Here is a 14,003-nt window from a genome sequence, read left to right on the forward strand (position 1 = left end):
ACTCTTTGCAAGAATATTTGAAAAAACTAAAATAATATTAAATATTAAACATTAACTATTATTAAATAGAGAAGAAGTAGCTCTAGTATTGAATATATTTGCACGTGAATTAATACAAAATGACTGATGCAGGATCCAAAAACAATGAACTTCCGAAACCCTTTCAAACTGTCCTTACAAATAAGAAGCATTTTAAATGAACCATTGAATATTATAGGAACCTGGCATAAACGGAGAATGTTCAAATTGATTTCAAAATTTAACGACGTGTAATGAAAACAATAAGATACAAAGCAGTCGTACCCTTCTTTTATCCAAATCTCATTATCATTACATTTTAGTTTCTCATGGACAAGATGAGAATATTTTATCAATTAATTAAGTAATATACAAAATGTGATCATACCATATGGAGTATTTCCATACAGCTATTAATGAGATTTTACTAAAAGTGTGGTACGATATTGCTGTATTTTATTGTTTAAATTTTTTCTGCTTAGCTTGATGTGTGTATGTGGTATGTAAAGGGCTCCGTCAGTTTCGATCCAAATGTCGCCAAATTCAAACTGGAGATCGAAGAATATACGGGAACGTCTTTAAAATATATTTGGTTGAAAACAGTCAAGAATTGGCTGCAAAAACAGTAAAAATGTTGTCGGTTGCTATCCTAGGTGAACAGCTAACCTAGCCACGAGCGTCCTACCAAACGGGCGTATCTAACGCCGCTCGCGTAACGCAGCGATACCGTGCGGGTAACGCAGCACTACGCTATTGCGCCTGTAAACGACGCAGAGCCACGTAATGATATTACGGTACACGACCGTAGACACGCTATGAGAGGACATAATAAATACGGGGAAAAGATGTGTGTTTGTTAAAAAGTATAAACAACATGAAGAAATGAAACGTAAATAAAATAGGCTAAATAAGGAAACTAAATAAATGTAAAAATCATGTAAAAAGAAGCTCAAATAATGAGAACAGAATTAAATAAATAACATGCAAACGGGAAATTGCAAGCTAAGCAGGAAATATAAAAATGGGAACAAAAGAAAGAAAAAAAGAAGCTAAAAAGAAAATATAAAAAAGGGTAGATTTATAAAATAATGGGAACAGGGTTAAGTAAGTAAATACAAGCTAAGCAGCATTTTAATTTTTTTAATGAGAACAAAATAAGCCCATGTAGAAGAAACTGAAAAGAAAGAAAGAAGCTAAAAAGGAAATGCAAGAAGGGACAGGTTTAAATAGATAAACTCAATGAGTCTACCTCCTGTTTTTATGAACGCTCCTACAAATAAACTCAAATTAAATCAACAAATAACTGAATTTTTTATCGCCTCATCACCACATCATCTTATCAGAGTAGAACACCTGAGTCTTTTTATTGGAGATGTTGAAGTCCATCAGTCACAGTCCAATTGCAACCTTGTCTGAGCATATAACCCAACTTTTCATTGACTATGGTACTTGTAACCATGCTGCTCGAATTCTCATTGTTTCTAAACTGGACTATTACAATGTTCTTCTAAATGGCATCTCCAAGAAAGATCTTAAAAGACTCCAGAAACTGCAAAACAAGTGTGCTCGGTTAGTGTGTCAACAACCACGATCTGCTAACATTACTCCACTTCTTGATCAACTGCACTGGCTCCCTGTCTCAGAAAGAATTACATTCAAAACTCTTCTCTATGTTTTTAAATCACTTAACGGGCTCTGTCCTCAGTACATTGATGCGTGCCTAAAATTAAGATGGTGGCCGGACTCCTGTGTCATCCTGTGTCACATTGGAAATTCCATCATCCAGAAAACAAGCTGGGGACAGAGCTTTTTCCATTGCTGCTGCTCAATCTTGGAATAGGCTTCCTGCCACAATCAGAAATGCTCAAAACATAAACAGTTTCAAAACAGCTCTCAAATCTCATCTTTATCCGCAGTAACTTTTGTTTTTGTTTTCCATAAACTCTTTGTACTTCTCATGATATATGTATGTCACCATTGTTTAATTATTGCTTAATGTTTATATTTTTGATCTTTTGTGTTTTACTTACCAGCGCTTTGAAACTTATCTCGAAAAGGCGCTTTGTAAATGTTGTAGTATGTATAATATGTATTTACTCATCTATCGGGTGTCCTGAAATTTTTTTGAGGCGTTGGGTTTTTGCACTTCGCACAAACATTTCTTGATTACCATATAGATACATATAGTATGAAGCGACAAAAGTTTGTATTATTTCAATTTCATTGCAATATAAAATATAGAAAAATCAATATAAAATTCAAATAAATATTCTGCCTTTTAAACCAGATCAATTGCAATAATAATAATCGTTTATATATGATATTCACAGTACAATTTATATACATCATATTCCTTTATACATCGGATGCTATGGCGTTTACAAAAGACATTTATTTGACAAACCTACTATCCGGGAAAGGTAATCAGGCGTCTATTTCGTTTGAGTTACATTAAAGTTAATTTATTTTAATCTAGAAACAGTTATAAACTCGATATGTGCCATTTTCAAACCAAAGGCGAAAACACCCCAATAGCTACAAGCGTTATAAGCATTATTCCTCTCATTTGATACCGGTGACCATAATTCTGGACCAAGGCTGATTGTCTATTTGTAATGTGGTCCTCTTAGCCCGGGGGGGGGCACTCACATGTTAAGGTGGTACGGGTATGTGCGGCGCTCAAGGGTCCCTTTTTCAGGCTCTGCGGCAGTTCCTTAAGCCCCACATTTGGATCTGCTCCAGTTCTTTGAGCCTCAAACTCTGACAATTGTAGCTCTTTAAGCTCTAATTTCAGTTCTTCAAGCCCCTATTTGCCCGAAAATTAGTTCTTAGTTCCCAAAGTTCGGCGCTCTGCGCCGCACACCCCTACCAAACTTTAAGTTGAGTGCCCCCCGGGCCTCTTAGAACAGAGTTGACCACATCCATAAGTTGTTGATTATCAAAGCGCATTTTCTGGAAGCAGGAATGCGACATTTACAACTGGATACGTCGTCAAAACACTAATTTGACCCTAATTGCAAGGACCCCCTATCATGCCTATAGCTCATATTAGTTTAATATTCAACAACTGATAATACACATTACCTTACCTGGAACATCGTCCTGGCTCTGTATTAAATCGCTAGAATTCATTTGCCTCTTTTACCACCAAGTCCCTTGATTGCTTGTTTCCAATATAAGCCTGATAAAACAATTGCACAATGGAACAAGAACTGATAAAGAGTGTCAATAGCAACGCAATCCTTTTTTTTGAGATGCATCCTGAATTATTCATGCGCGTTCAATGGATACATAATATATATGATAATACTATAGGCTGTGTATAATTATTGTTATTTTCTTTTTTTTACAATCTCGTCAGTTTGAGCGAGAATTCACGAGAAGATATCATTGCAACACTAGGATATGTTTCTAAATATATATCTTGTTTGGATTTTTGTTTTATTTCAGTGACATTTTAACTCGGTATATTTAACATAACTCGTCAATGAATAATCTCGTAGGGAGATATCTCTGATGGATAGAGAATGGTGCCAATTCCAATAATTTGGTTTTAATCAAGTTGAATTCTAGTCTTAAAACGAAGTGATATAATCAGTAGATAACAATATTAGGAAATACAACCTTCAATAGATATGGGGGAGGGTTAGTGAGGTAGGGTTATTAGGGTTAGTGAGTTAGGGTTAGGGTTAGTGGGTTAGAGTAAGTGTTAGAATTAGGATTAGGGTTGGGGTTAAGGTTAGGGTTAGGGTTAGGTTAGGGTTAGGTTTAGGGTTGAGTGTTAAGGGTTAGGGTTAGGGGTGGACCTATTAATGGGGTGGACCCATCAGTGTTGTAATTGATAATCAATTAAACTGGCATAAGCAAGTTAATAATGTTGTTCGAAATGTTTTTTGTAAACTTGCTTTGTTACGTCGTGTTAAACCATATCTTAGTGTTGATACTTTAAATGTTCTTTATAAAAGTATGGTTCAACCTCACTTTGATTATTGTAGCTTAGCATGGTATGGTCGTTTTAAAGAAGATTGTCATAGACTTGATGTAATACAAAAGCGATGTGCGCGAGTGATCTTAGGTGTTAATTACTACACTCCGTCTGATTATATGTTTCAAGAGCTAAGGTGGTCACGGCTATCATATCGTAATGATTATTTCAAAGCTCTAATGATTTATAAATGTCTTAATGGTCTTGCTCCACAGTATTTTTAAATAATAATATGTTCAATTATGTGCGTGACAATCACGATCGTGTTACGAGGCAAGCTGCAGCTGGTTTACTAGCTCTTCCACCCATTGTTCACGGTACTGACATTGAGTCTTTTAAATTTTCGTTTAGCTATAGTGGTGTTAAGTTGTGGAATGATATTGACCCGCCTATTAGAAATGCTGTTAATGTTCAGTCGTTTAAGGCAATGTATAAAACATAGCCATCTGAAGTAGATTGCATATTCACATGATTTGATGTTTTTTAAAAGTTGTATATACCTATAATTATATGAAATTACGTGCCATAAATGTTTGTATATCTAATTGTGTTTTCATGTATAATTACTATATTTTATATGAGTGTCTTTTAATATTGTTGTAACTTTGTATATTGCAGGGCCCCGGTTAGAACAGCTCTAAGCTGATTCGGGCATACCCTGGGTAAAGATAATAAATAATAATATCAAATAATTTTGATTTCTTTTTCTTAAATTCGCAATGTAATACATATTCTATGGCAAATGATTAAAAATTGATATTTTTGATATTTAAAAGTACTCGAAGTAAACTTTATCAATCTGATGATGTATGTACTTCATCATCATCATGGCATCCGTCTGTCTCGGGAGACAATGGAGTTTTGTGCCCTAAGTCACTCTGATGTTTGGCTGCATCGCCGGCGTTTCTGCCACTGCATGCAATGGCACTGAAGTGACCTCTCCAGGGCACGTGCCTGGGCAAAGTTTATGGAGACTCTGAGCTGCCCAGTAATCAGAGTCCCCCTCTTGGCCTCGTTGATGTAGTCCAAAGGAGAGCGGAGCAATACGTTTGGCATCAACTTAGATGCATGAGCTGCCGGAAGGTGTTGAAGTTCATTCACCAGACCGCCTTAGGGGCTCCACTCCTGATTTGTGTAAGGTTTACTCCCTAGCCTTTGCCACTCCCGAGGCGCTCACAAGGCAGTGAGTGTATGCCTTGTACTTAAAGTGTATATAAGGTGGGATGAAAAGCCGACGACCAATTGAAAATTTTGACCTTTCGTATTGAAGATATGAATTTGTTTCCCCAAAACACACAAAAAAATTAGGTCTGTTGGGGAAAAAAATCCATATCTTCAATACGAAAGGTCAGAATTTTCAATTGATCGTCGGCTTTTCCTCCCAGCTACATATAATGTAAGAATATATCATTAGATTTATAAAATTTACTTCGAGGACTGTTATATATCAAAATTGTGACCTGCAAGATCACCAGACCTCACACCACTTGTTTTCTTTCTTTGGGGGAAAAATCCAAAACGACGTTTATGATCGAGGACCACCAGCTAGCCTCCAAGATCTTTACAACCGTATACTGCTGCAGTCACAAGTATCCGGCGCACAAGGATAACACGCAACGCAATTGATGCAATGAGGCCCAGGGCTGAAACCTGTATTCATCAAGGAGGCAACCAGGTAGAGGGCAGAGAAGCACAGTAAAATCACTTCTGAAGTACCAAAGACAAACCAAGCAATCCTTTTCAGGGCTACCTTTTATCCCCAAAAGAGAAATGACTTATGTTGTAAATAAAAAGAGAGCAAAACAACAAAGTAAGAAAGTAAGAAACATGATCAAACAAAAAGGCATATAAATAAGAAAGGAAAAATAAGTAATTGCAAGTTTAGCAAAAGAGGTCCCATCCAACATCAATTTTGTCCAGAAATTGATGACACTTAACAAAATCCATAGTCCATAAAGCCATAAACCCACCGGTAAAGCCTATTATTGTATAAAGTTATCTTTGAGGAATGTTTCATATTCGTGCACGGTACGTACGTGTACTCCTATATTTGATCTACTCGTAAGTAGGAAAAAAAGGGCACAATGATGGTTTTGGTTTTTTTCTGTACCAAGTGATTAATCTTCAAAATTTCATCAAAGACTAATTCAGGTGTAATACAATCAAAACAAAATTTAGCATTAACAAGATTACCCAGAGCAGATTCTTCAGGGTGTCCCAATAAAAAGAGGCCCCTCATTGCGCCCTCTTTCTCGCCTATTTTTGAAAAGTTGATCAAATATATGTTGGTATGTAAAGAAACCTTTAATTGTTAGTTAATAAACCAAAAACATTTATTTCAATCAACTCGCAATTTTTGAAGATGTGCCCTTTTAAGGGTAGACGAGGTATTGTTGGTCGAAGCAACCTAAAAATCGATTTTTATTATCTAGATCAATATATTATTATTATATTATTAATGAGTTATGTACGTTTTACAAAAGTGTTGTTGTTTCAGCCCTCTTTACAACATAACTCAAGAACCGCAGCACCTATAAAAGTATATTTGTGATATTATAAATCTTCTACACACTCGCTATGAATTGAGCAATGCAGTTTTTGCCAAAGCTCACTACCATTTGTAAGATGCTGTGAACTACCAAATCACAACAGTTTGAAATAATTAATAACCTTAAAGACAAGTACTCGTTTTTCACTCCGTCCACGGATAGCAAACAGAGTGGTTAGGATGGGTCATGCTGTGGAGTGGCCTGTAAGATCACCAGACCTCACACCACTTTATTTCTTCATTTGTGGCAAAATCCAAGATCTTTGCAAACGTATTACTGATATATTCGCAAGTATCCGGCGCACAAGGTTGGTACGCAACGCAATTGATGCAATGAGGACTAGGGCTAAAACCTGTATTCGTCAAGGAGGCAACCAGGTAGAGGGCAGAGCAGCACAGTAAACTCACTTCAGAATAACCAAAGACAAACGAAACAGCCCTTTGCAGGGCTACCTTTTATCCAAAAAGAAAAATGACTTATGTTGTCAATAAAAAGAAAGCAAGAAACAATAAAGTAAGAAAGTAAGAAACATAATCAAAAAAAAAACAAAAAAAAACATAAGTAATTTCAAGTATATCAAAAGTAGTCACATCCTACATCAATTTCGCTCAAACAACTTAACAAAATCCATAACTTTTAAACCCACCGGTAAAGCCCATTCCCTAAAATAAAGTTATCATCGAGGAATGTTTTATATTCATGCATGGTATATGCACTTTTCAATCTTTGAAGTAGCCAAACCTCCGTGGACAGAGTGAAAAACGGATACATTTCTTTAAAAGGGCATATCTTCAAAAATTATGAGCCGATTGAAATAATTGTTTCGTTTATTAAAGCTAACGAGTAAAGGCTTCTTTACATACCAACATATACTTGATCAACTTTTCTAAAATAGGAGAAAAAGAGGGCGCAATGAGGGGCCTCTTTTTTGGGACACCCTGTATGTTATCATGATCATTACTGTCTAATTTGTTGGCAAGACTGTTTCCAATTGATATAAAAAAAACTCATTGAATTTCTTCGCAGGTTATTTATCATTATATCTGTGACTCCTTTTTGATGGAAGATGCTTTCTATAGTGTCCTTAGCCAATCTCTGTGTATTAGATGTTGGGACACATGTCATACTGTTGATTTTGAACTGATGAAAACAACATACTATTTCCTTATATCTTACTGGATGGTGGGTCACGTGTAATGTTGTCAATGTGCTGATGACGGAATATTCCATTGTCGCATGTCCATAACCCATCTTTGTGTTTCCGATGTTGCTTTACATTTGTTTGAATAAACCACGCCATCTCGCGATCCATCAAAATCTAGACACCATTCATTCTGGCTTATTTGCTGTGTCTGAAAAAAAAAACCCAACAACAACACGTTTTAATGGCAGCCGCCACCTACGCCCTCTGTGGGCTACACTGATTGTGCATCGTTCTTAAAAACACAAGTGGCGGTATTCATTCTAAAGTCACTCCAGGACAACTAAGGTAGATTTGATTCCTAATGTGTCAACCTAAGGATTCTCTGGCCTGTTGGTAGTGGGGAAATTAAATTTGTATGTCTTCCACATTTCTTTAGGCGGTATATTTTAAACACCGTGGAATAAGTTTATAATTTAAAGAAACTCATCCTAATTTGCTAACGAAAGTGTGGCAAGTAAGCAGAAAAGCAAGATTTACGAGGGGGTATCAAAAAGTTTTAGAAATCGCCCAGAACTGAAAGAGCTATATCAATGAAATTTTGTCAGTGCAATCACTGTTCCTTATGTACACTATGGTGAAAAAATGGTCTCATAAGTATGTTTACTTTTTTTACAGGAGCTAGATGTTACTACCTGCCTATGTAACCGCATAACCAGCAAAATCAGAGGAGGCTTAAAGGCATTCCTACAATGCACTATGATTGGGAAATTGGATCAATATAACCTAATTTTAAAGGCAAAGTCCCCATTACCACACACACAAAATGGTAATTTTAAAACTGCAGCCAACGAGCTAATAGTTGAGACTTAGGACTGATATTTGATTTTCTTACAGGAAACATTCATATTGTCCCACTGCATTAATTTTATTCCTACGTCTCGATGTTTTGAATGTTAAATAATAGGATGAAAACACCAGATATTTGCACACAATCCCAATGCAAGGCATGGTCAACTATACCACATGTGTACAAAAGCCAGACATACAAGGTCAGAAACCCCATTGGGTTGTGGGAATGTCTTTAAACATCCTCTGCAGCAAAATGGAGAAAATTGAGGCATGCAGCATGATTAAGTTCCATTTTAAGGGTTACAGTGCCCAGAAAATCTGTGATGAAATAAAAATACCTTTTCCAAAAAGCGACAGTGACATATATCACAATCACCACCGAAGATAACTTTCATTTCATCATCAATTTTCTAGGCACTGCAACCCTTCAAAAGCAGGATCTTAATAATGCTGCTTGCCTCAATTTTCTCAATCTTGCAGTTTATGCGCAGTAACTGGGGCAGCAGGTTATTGGCATCTAGTGCCACCTGTAAAAAAAGTAAATAGTAAGAGACCATTTTTGGACCATAATGCACATAAGGACCAGTGATTGCACTGACAAAATTTCATTGATATAGCTCTTTCACTTCTGGGCGATTTCTTAAAACTTTTTGATACCCCCTCGTATATAAGCAAAAAATATAAAGAAACACAATGTTTCGACCTTTATCAACTGGAGCCCAATAAATAACATCTAAGCTTTCTAAAACTAAATGTTGGTGCCTTATTATCAGTGGACTTCGGTTGTATATATAAATGCGCATATATAAATGCGCACGTGACCAGATGGCCAGTGCCATGTTCGTGTTACCTCACTGTCAATCACTGAAATTGCGACCACAGTTCCAGGTGGTGGCCGCATTGCATTCTCTAAATTCAGTAAATTTTCATCGTCAACCGTGTAATTGAATGGGATTATTTTGAAATTTTAAAACGCTTGAAATATCACAAACAAATAGGCCTATGTTGATAAATAATACAAGCTAAAACCGTTGGGGTTCGATAATGAACCCCACAAAATTAACCGACTATATTGGAAAATGCCATACGGGCGGGCGGTTTCACAAGTTGCCGGCTCGATCATGTCATCCGCCGCCTGCACAGTTCTGACCTTAAAGCCAATCATGTCCCCTTTCATACTTTCATGCCGTTGCGACAAGAGGCATGACTTATCAGCCATTCACAAGTCTTGATTGTGTCTGTTTGTCTACAATGCGCGTGTGTCACGCCGCCCGAAATTGGGTATCGCAGCAAAAGGACTCATAGCGAGTCACCTCATTTTTTCACAGAAGGTGACCATTGATTATGGCATTTATTAAAACTGTCAATAATGGAAAAGTTCAACTTGGTTCTTACATAAATAGCGATTCTTTGTTCTATTGCACTTTTTTTTACTCACCCTGTATATGGACTAAGTATCGGAGTCGTATTGTTGAGATTCTGTCCAGGATGCCCGGGACAGGATGGTAAACTCCATGTCAAGGGTTTTGTGAATGGCGATGTTTCGAATCCTGTCGGTACATGACACTCCCATTATTTTGCGAAGGCACATCATTTCAAAAATTAAAAGTCTGTTTTCATCTTCCTTCTTTAGTATCCATATTTCTGCTCCACACAGTAGTATCGAGAGCGTATGTACTTTATAGAGCTCGATCTTGGCGCTTCTCAGGATATCTTTGGTGCTCCATATCTTTTGGAGTTTTTGAACGGGGACTGCTCTATAATCCGACGCTCCTATAATCCGAAGATTCTTTAGTCCGAAGGTTCTCTAGTCCGAACATGTGTTCATAGCATTCGCTAGTCCGAATTTTAAAAGAGGTTCTCTAGTCCGAAAAAAAAATTAAAAAGAGGTTCTTTATTCCGACGGTTATTTATTTCGAAAGTTCTATAGTCCGAATTTTAAAAAAGGTTCCCTAATCCGAATATTAAAAGAGAATCTTTAATCCGAATTTTAAAAACGGTTCTCTAGTCCGAATATGAAAATAGGTTCTATAGTCCGAATTTAAAAGGGGGTTATATAGTCCGAATATGAAAATAGGCTCTATAGTCCGAATTTTAAAAAGGGTTCTATAGTCCGATTTTGCAAAACGGTTCTATAGTCCGAAACGGATACCGCGTTCTTTAGTCCGAATCAGTAAAAAGGTTCTATAGTCCGAATTTGTATAACATTTACATTTATGGTAAACGGGATGACGCTACTGCTAAAGGGAGCACACCACTAAATCACGATGTAATGTGGATGAGTTCCGATAAAAACAAAATATTTTTAGAGGTATTTTGAGCCTTTCTGGGGACTTGTAATGAAAAAGAGTGTCATGTTACAACTTTTGAGACAAAGATTTGAGACCTGCACATGAACTTGGATCACCCAAAAAATTCCATAACACAATTTGTGAATTAAGTAGACCCTCGGCTTGAAAAAAATGGCCAGAAACGGGGTTTCAGGGTAGAGAACGGGTCGAAATGGTGATGGCGCTGTTTAAACGCACATATCTCGAAAATTAATCACAAGACTACCCGTACATTGAAACAAATATTAAATTTTCATCGATTTGCAATCAATTGGTAGTGTTTTTATAATCAATTTGTCTAAAATCGCGCAAAGAAAAGGTGTGTTTCAATGGGACGCTGAATTGGTCTTAATTTTTCGCGGGATGCGCTATCAAAATTAGAATTAGAATATACCGTTGATTATTTAGTATCTTATATATAGTATATAATATTATTTACGGAATGAACGACAGATAAAAATAAAGAAAATACCACCCGAATAAAGAAAAACGTCAATGTATGCTACGGAAGATATCCAGAAAAAGCAACCATGCCATGTTGAACTTCAGCGGATTTGTATTTGATGATTTGACACTGAAACAAATGATGAAAATAAAATTCGGACTATAGAACCTGTTTACCAATTCGGACTAAAGAACACGGTATCCGTTTCGGACTATAGAACCGCAGTTTTGCAATTTCGGACTATAGAACCTTTTTTTTTTAAATTCGGACTTTAGAGCCTATTTCAATATTCGGACTATAGAATCCTTTTTTAAATTCGGACTATAGAGCCTATTTTCATATTCGGACTAGAGAACCTTTTTTAAAATTCGGATTAGAGAACCTTTTTTAATATTCGGATTAAGGAACCTATTTCAAAATTCGGACTATAGAACCTTCTAAATATAGAGCCGTCGGAATAAAGAACCTTCGGCGGAATAATGAACCGTCGGATTAAAGAACCGTCGGACTAAAGAACCGTCGGACTAAAAAAACCGTCGGAATAAAGAACCGTCAGACTATAGAGCTTCCACCTTTTGAACAGTCCCTGTGGCTTTCCCAATGATTAATTGTACGTCTTCGGTGCAGAATCCCGTTTGACTGAGCTTCCATCATAGGTATGTAAACTGCTCAACCTGGGCTAGTGGTGTTCCATTGATTAATTTATATTTTATTGATCTTTTTGGCGATTGCATGTACTTCAGTTATTCCTACGTTGATTTTCAGTCGCAGTGTTGTACTGCTTTCATACACAAGGTTAACCAGAGTTTGTAGGTCTATTTCACTCCCAACTCCCCTGGATGTTTACTCCTATATAACATGACCAGCTCAAGAAGGATATTCATCACGCCCAGCGATTTCAGATTTCCGGTAGAGTGCTTCTAGCAGCTTTGTAATTATGTTACCACAAAGAATCAAAGGCCTATTCGAAGTCATTCGGTCATTTTAAATTGAGTTTTAGTTTTGGTTTTGGTTTTGGTCACGTGGTTTCCTATTATAATGCCTAAGTTCTTGATGAGTGATGTCATTGTTCATATCTTTGTTTCTACCCTTTGTTTGAAACTTATAATTTGTAGCAAGCCATTTCAGATTTCATTTGAGTTTGTTATATAACTGTGCGACCACTGGAAATCAGGTTTGAAGTACATTGACCAGATTATACCAAAGAAGTTTTTAAATTTCGTAGTGCAATATTCACGAGCAGAGAAGTCGAACAAGTCAATCTACATTTGAAAGCATTGATTTAGTTTTCGAAATAGCCGTAGCTTTTTCACTGTGAAAAAATATAGACCATCGAAATATTTCCACCGACATTACAAAGGAATACTCTGAGTGATTATACACTATTATACACTACCATATTTACATGTATGTGCATCTTGCATGACGGAAGATCAATATGATAGAAAGCTGGTTTAAATTGACTTTTATTCAATTTATTTATTTGGTGTCGCATGATGTGAAGGATGCCCGGTAAAAGAGACAGGGAGAAGAGAGAGAGAGAGAGAAGAGACCGAGAGGGAAAGAGGGTGTGTGTTTGGGTGTAAGGTGAGGTAGAAAGAGAAACAGAGGGGAGAGAACATTGGAAGTGGGAGGGGAGGAGGAGAGCTTAAGAGTGGAGCGGAATAGTACGGTAGAGTCGATCTTGAGTGGGGGAGGCGGAGAGGAGGGGGTTATATAGGTGGTGGAGGGAGCCTAGGTAAGATGTATGGGTTGTGCTTTCCGGGGAATAAACTATTCAGTCATAATCAAATCATCTCCATCAATATGCATCGTTTATATTTCATACAAATAATCAAAGCCCCCACCCCCATATACGTGGATGATTTCTAGACCTCGTAAAACTCGGGGTGTAATTATACGGTGACATGAAAGTATACCACCTACGACAGAGAGCATCAACTGTCGCCCACGTTCATAGATACCCGATAATAAGTATATTAGCACAATAAGCTATTATGTACTTATGGTTATATACCCTATACTGTGACCTCTCAGCATGATAGTGTCATGATTGCAGACCAGATCTGCTCCATTTTTTAATCTCTTGATTTTTGGGGCGCCCTCTACGGAGGGTGCACCATATAGGCATGACTTTGTGAAAAGCTTCTAATTTCATTCTTGCTAGATTTACTCCGCAATTGTTTTGCTAAAATTATGCCCAGCTCAGAAATAAAACTACAATATGCTTGGATTTGATTTTATTATTGTTTACTGATATGCACGGGATAAAATGGTGTGCGTATATTCTTTGTTTAAAATACAAAATTAATGCACTTATAAAAACACCAAATAAACGGAGATCTTTGTATGCCTTCAACCAGTTCATCGTCTGTCTTAAACCCGATAGACGGTGACATTTGACCATAAGATCAATATCATAAACTGATGGCCTTTGCATATTCATGATATTCACTAGAATCTACAACATGCTCATTTATCAGGGCAGAGTTCTTTAACCCCAATACATTTGTACATTCATTGAATGACCATTGAACATTTGAGTACAAAAAATCATACTCTGCAACTTGAGTTTAAATTTTGCACTATGATTGTTTTATTGAGGTTATTGAAATATGCCATTGGAATGAGGCCATTGTGGTCTATAGTGATTGCAGTACATTATAACAACAAGACCGTGACC

Source organism: Amphiura filiformis, chromosome 10, assembly GCF_039555335.1.
Source record: "Amphiura filiformis chromosome 10, Afil_fr2py, whole genome shotgun sequence".
Lineage (NCBI taxonomy): Eukaryota > Metazoa > Echinodermata > Ophiuroidea > Amphilepidida > Amphiuridae > Amphiura > Amphiura filiformis.